The sequence below is a fragment of the Rhagoletis zephyria genome, unplaced genomic scaffold (assembly GCF_001687245.7).
Source record: "Rhagoletis zephyria isolate East Lansing unplaced genomic scaffold, Rhagoletis_zephyria_1.1 Rzeph_scaffold_00229, whole genome shotgun sequence".
Classification (NCBI taxonomy): domain Eukaryota; kingdom Metazoa; phylum Arthropoda; class Insecta; order Diptera; family Tephritidae; genus Rhagoletis; species Rhagoletis zephyria.
The window spans coordinates 64-6,558 of record NW_016157313.1 but is presented as its reverse complement, the minus strand read 5'-3'; the positions used below and the strand labels follow the sequence as shown (position 1 = coordinate 6,558).

The following is a 6,495-nucleotide window of genomic DNA, read 5'->3' as shown; positions in this document are numbered from 1 at the left end:
CTCATCAACTGGTATGATGCTACTAGTATTTATACTAGTAGATGCTGATGCATAGCCTGACAATTGACATCTCGTAGGACATCGCAATGTTAAAAATACCAGTCGCTAACATTGAAAAAGGATAGAACATGAACTAGTTGAGCTGAAACGCAAACTGGTAGAATTCTAGTTCACAACTAGTAGCTTTCCCTGCAGGGCACTAGTAAATAAATGTAAATAAAAATATCACAGCTTAATTTTGGTTGTCGCTCATCTGCTCCAATTAGGGTGGCAAGTAATAATTTATGAAAAAAACTTGTGATACTAAGTCGAAATTTTTTTTTTGTTTATTGAAAAGTCCCCGTTTCCAAAGATTTTCCTATATATCAAATTTGAGTAAAAAAGATGAATTCCTTAGCCACCCAACTAAAAAAGTTTAAAAGTCCGGTACATACACCCAAATAAATTCAAGGCCGTATTAAATTGCTTAACTTCGACAATTTCTGTGAAATTTTATTAGGTGAGGTATTAGTTTTTTCGAGAATAAATGTTCTTTCAGGTAAATACTACATATTTGGCCACTTTGGTCAAAGATGAAAAAAATTAAGAAAAATAGGGGCTTATTAAAGTTTAACCGATGAAAACTCTCCACACGCTAAGTCTAACAATATTGTTCATCATTCTAAAGGTCTATAAATCCTATTTTCAAAATATGTTTGGATTTTAAAATCGGATGAAAAATATTTAAGCTGTTAATAGATAAGTGCATCAAGAACGAACATAACGGTTGTTTTTAAATAAAATTACGGTTTCAGGAACTATACGGAACTTATTTTTATGTTGTACTACAGCCTTCACTAAGTTTTGTTTCGGGTGTATTTGAAGACTTTCTTTGTAGCACCGTGTAATAGATTGGCGCTTATACATATCTTATTGTGATTTCGTTTCTCCCAAAATATTTTGCCCTTCCCCGGTGTAAAATATGTCAACCCTGTAACCGAAATCAGTATTTGTTTGGCCGACCTCCTCAGGCGTGCGCCTTGATGTTGTCACATAAAGGGGAGGGACCTACAACTTCACGCCGACTCCGAACGGCGATTGCATTTTTATGGGAAGCTGCCTGCCGAAAGGCGAACACTATTAGAAAAAAACTTCATATTTTTTATTTTTTGTTGGGTTGAAACGGGCTTCAACCCAGGCCCTGCGGAATGGTAGCGCGTACTGCTAACCACTACACCACAGCGGAATATTTCATATATGAATGTACATATTTTAATTAAAGAAAGAAAGTTTGTTGACAATATTTACCGGCAATATGAACAATATTGCGCTTATGATAAAACGGCACTTGTTGTCAATGTAGGTACAGCTGACTTATCGATTTAAATTCCAAAATTGGCGTTAATACGAACATATATGTATATCTAATATTTAATTCACAAGAAATAGTGAATATACATATATATATTGATATAATATATTATATATATGTATATAAATACATGTATACACATATACAACCTTTAACGTGTGTATTTTTACTAATCACAAAATCTGACTTAATTTTTCGCCGAGAACGATTTCACGCGCGAAATGAGATTCATAGTACACCGTGAGTTAATCCAACTTGACTCTACCAAGACAAATGACGAGTGCAAAATAAATGAGTTTTGCGAAAGTGCTAAATGCTCCGAGGCATGGGAGAAGTAGCAACCAGTGTTGCCAGAGAAACATTAAGTTTGGAGCTAAAACGGTCGAAAAAAAGAGCTAAAGGAGCTAAATAATACTAATAGTAGCTAACATGAAGAGCTATATATTTTTATTAAGGTTGAGCATTTATTGACGTAATGTTGTTTTTACATTTTAATAAAAACAACAAATTTTATAAGTTTAAGGGCTGAAAAAATCTTTTAAAACCAAAATAAGGTGCATATATTTCGAATTCGTTGCTATCGCACTCATAACAGTGAAATAAAAATTCATTACAAACTGTTAAAGTCTGTAATTTCAGATATTTGAATAATTTTTCTGGAAAGTTTTACTTCCAGCTCTCCGTAAAGGTAAAATTAGTAAGGTAAAACAAAATCCGCCCTTCCAAATGATTTTCTTCTTATTAATTTTTGAGTTCTTTAACCTATATCCAAGATTTATGGTGGATACACTGCATCTCGAAATTTCGATTTTATCAACGCTTTAGTTTTGGCTTATATACACCAAATCAACTAAAACTTTTTGGAGCTAAAAAAGTGCTAGATAAATTTGAAAAGAGCTAAAAACAGGAGCTAGGAGCTAAAACCCAATTTTCGGAGCTAAATAGAAAAATAAAGAGCTAAATCTAGCTCCAAAAGGCTAAAATGGCAACACTGGTAGCAACAGTATCTGCTCACACTTACTTTATAGGTTTCTGAAAGAGAACTTTCGTGGTCGCGTATGAACATACTCATATATGTATTTAAGTATGTACATTACGGTGGTCCAAACAAATCATTAGAAAAGGTAAAGTTGTAATTATAATTCTCTCACCTTCTAGGATTGTTCTATATTGAAATATATACCCCTATTTTTTTATTTTGAAATCCAAAAATATTTAGAGGCCGCTCAAAGCGCTCTTAGTTTTCCATGTACTTTATATGGGGAAACAAAAACTTTTCGATGAAATGGTATAAAATTCGTGAAAATCAATACATTTGGAAAACTCTCTTTCTCTTCAGGAGATTCCCAGTAATAACAACTAATTGTTTATTTAACCATTTTTTCATAGTAACTATATTTTATAGGTCCGCCAGGAATCCCAGAAAATTTATTTGGGGGACCAATAACATATCTTTACTGGCAAAAACTGGTTGAATATTAGTAAGAGATCCGACACAGGCACGACCTTCTCCCATCTGTTTAATGGATGAAATTTACTTTATCTGTGGGTTGGCTGAAATAATCCTGGCCAGGATATTTTTAATTAAATATTCAAAAATTATTATTATTTTTTTTATTTTGCTCTCATTTGTTTAATGAACAAATTACATACATATATATACCAATCGAAAGCATAAAGTCTATGGAATGTGTTAGACAAATAATTGAAAATTACTAGTATTACCTACCTGTTCATACCTGCCAACCCAATAGGTAGGCCAGGAAAAAAATAGACAATAGAGATATTTATTAACACGTTACATTTCAGATAAAGTAGATTTCATCCACTAAATAGTTGGATCTGTTGGATCTTAGACCAAAACAATTGGGTATTATTATTGGAAGTCTCTTGAAGAGAAACAGAGTTTTCCGCTCAAAAATATTGATTTTCAAAATGTATACCATTTCTACGAATATTTGTTTTTTCCATATAAAATACATGGTAAACTTTGGGCGCTTCGAGCGACCTCTAAATATTTTTAGATTAAAAACAAAATAGGGGTATATTTTTTCTTTATAGGGGGGTGGAGGCATTCAATATATGACTTTACTTTTCTTTGGACCACCCTAATGTACATACATACATGATTTGTATACACATGCATGTATGTTTATGTGCTATGTTGAAAAACAAGTTGAATTATCCCACTGTACGCCTTGACATTTCCTTTTGTACCTCTTTTATTTTTGATATTTACCTATTCTTATATATTTGCTTTTGACTTTCGTTCTTACTTTATGTATTGTAATAAACTTCAATAGTGAAACCACGCGTTTTATTTCTGCTCTCGGACTTTTATACCAACATGCTACGACTATTTTTTTGTGTCATTATTGTGACTATCTCGTTGTGTCACAAAAAAAATCACCTGAGAATTTCAGCACAAAATAAGAGTTTTGAATGTTTTTTTATAAACAATTAAATGACAACAAATACATAAAGAACTTTGTACCTCAATCAATTTAAATATAATGAAGTTTTAATGGCCTACGACTTGATGTTGATTTTTGGATTAAAGTTTTTTCTTGTAAACGATTTTCTTCTGCCTAAAACATGTTCTGCAATTTTTTATATATGGAGAAAATGCACAACTTGCATTCCATTATACTAAATTTGAATGGGCTTCAAGGGGTTTTTAATTATTTGTTTATACAAAAAACGGGAAGAATGTTTTTCCGTTTTTCCCTAGCGCTAACTGAGAAATGAAGATAGAGGCCCAAATTTTGATAAATATTTTTTTTTGTGACCCACAGCGAAGTTTTCATATGCGACCCCAAAAAATAGTCCTTTTATTTGGTACAAATACCAGGGATGCCAACTCTCTCAAAGCTAATTACCCCGAATTCCTGAAAAAATTCTGCCCTTTTCAGTGGTATTCTCTACAGAACTTTCTTATTCTTAATGCCACTTTGTTCTCTTTTTATTAAAACACAAGGGATGTACGATTCTCGCGTACCGCCACTCTGTCGGGAAATTTCAAGTAGTTATCGAGACACATATATGTATATATGTAAGAGCATATCGAAACCCTGCAGGGAAAGCTACTAGTTGTGAACTAGAATTCTACCGGTTTGCGGTTCAGCCGAACTAGTTCACGTTCTATCCTTTTTCAATGTTAGCGACTGGCATTTTTAACATTGCGATTTTTCCACGAGATGTCAATTGTCAGGCTATGCATCAGCATCTACTAGTATAAATACTAGTAGCATCATACCAGTTGATGAGATAATCTGCCAATTCATGCCCCGCGAAAAGCATAAGTGTGCGTTTTTGCTCGCGACGCTTCAGCAGTCACAATGGCCGACAGAGCAGAGCACTCGCATGGTTAGCCTGAGGTCCCAGGTTCAAATCCTGGCGCAGGGAAATTTTTTTAATTTTCTATTTTTTACTTAATTTTTATTTTTTATAAATTTATTTTTTTGTTTATGCTGTTTATTGTAATATTTAAATTTAATAAAAAGAATATTTTTGTTTAATTTTTTTTTATAGCACAAGCATTTCTTCCTAAATGTTTTTTTTGCAATGCAATTAGATTTTCAAACTTGTTATTTATTTATAAATTGAATAAATTATTTTTACTTACATTTATTTAACTTTAAAAATCTTAACCACCTCCAAGCGGCCTCGAGAACCTGCGATTTCAGAACCAGAACCAGTAGCTTTCACGTGACGCCACAGCCGACATTTGTAAGAAAAGCAATTGATTGCGTTTTATTTTCGGCTTTGGCAATTCAAAGGCAGATGTCGCTGATCGCCTAAGTTCTTCGAAATTGTCGAACTGGTAGGCACATACTAGTTAATGAACTAGTATTTTTTCTAACTGGTTTGGCTTTTCACTGCAAGGAAGTATCGAAAAATTAACAATTTACATATGTATGTACATAAAACTCGTTTGCAAATGCATATACATATGTACAAACAATCTACATTCTAAGGATATATTACCTAGAAATGGATCCAAAGACATGGCTGCCGTGATATGAGTAGACGATTTGACACAGTTTAAGGAAAACAAAATTCCTTAGTTTTAGTACTATTTTCTTTCTTAGGAAAAATTAACTTGTCAGGAAGAATTGTTTTTGGAAAAAAATTTGGAACTTAACCCTACAAGAATTGTGTGATGGAAACTAACACATTCTCATTTATCTTACAAACATCAATAAAAATATGCAAATTTTGCGTTGGTTAAAAAGAGACCATAAAATAAGGCCATAAGTTGGAGGAAGACGGAAGAATTTGTACACAAATGTTTACATCAGATTTTTCACACAGCCCTTTAGAATTTGATATAAACTTGTAGGTAGCCAGTGACAGAAATCTCTATCAGTCTTGCCACTCAAATGATTTGTCAAATGATAGTCACTGTTCTTGCAGGGTAAGGAATCTGAACCTGTATAACTCTTAAATGGCGTATAATCAATATACTCTTTCAGTTCGGACGTGTTGATTGATCCTAGAAATTTATATTGACCTCAAAAGAGAATAACTTATCTTCATACGTGTTATTCCTATGGGAAAAATAAACACACGGCCTCTCAGAATTATCGTAGGANAGCCCTTTAGAATTTGATATAAACTTGTAGGTAGCCAGTGACAGAAATCTCTATCAGTCTTGCCACTCAAATGATTTGTCAAATGATAGTCACTGTTCTTGCAGGGTAAGGAATCTGAACCTGTATAACTCTTAAATGGCGTATAATCAATATACTCTTTCAGTTCGGACGTGTTGATTGATCCTAGAAATTTATATTGACCTCAAAAGAGAATAACTTATCTTCATACGTGTTATTCCTATGGGAAAAATAAACACACGGCCTCTCAGAATTATCGTAGGAAAGGGAGATTCATGGAGGATTATTACTATAGCAAATATTAAAATCTGTGTCTGATTGCGGTCGTATTACAGGATTTTTATTTTTTTGACTGATATATATATATATATATATACATACATATGCAGTACATAACTAATATATTTATGAAATAAAAACAAAAGTGTTTTAATAAATAACTTTTCATCGAATCCTGACTTGTTTGAATTTATAAACATCAATAAAACGGCGAATAAATTAAACACTTATATTCAACAAATTTTATTGAGC

The 6,495-nt window shown here is 32.7% G+C and overlaps 1 protein-coding gene across 1 annotated transcript in view; it reads right to left on the bottom strand.

Moving 5' to 3' along the window:
* Positions 1 to 1,614, bottom strand: part of kar (monocarboxylate transporter 10-like protein kar) — a 185,810-nt gene extending 184,196 nt beyond the window's left edge. Inside the window, exons 1-2 of the mRNA XM_017609486.1 lie at positions 1,501 to 1,614; positions 1,288 to 1,403 (exon numbers count right to left, since the gene is read on the bottom strand). The gene's annotated coding sequence lies outside the window, so the exon portion shown is untranslated. The remainder of the gene's footprint in view (positions 1 to 1,287; positions 1,404 to 1,500) is intronic.
* Positions 1,615 to 6,495: the final 4,881 nt, after the last annotated feature.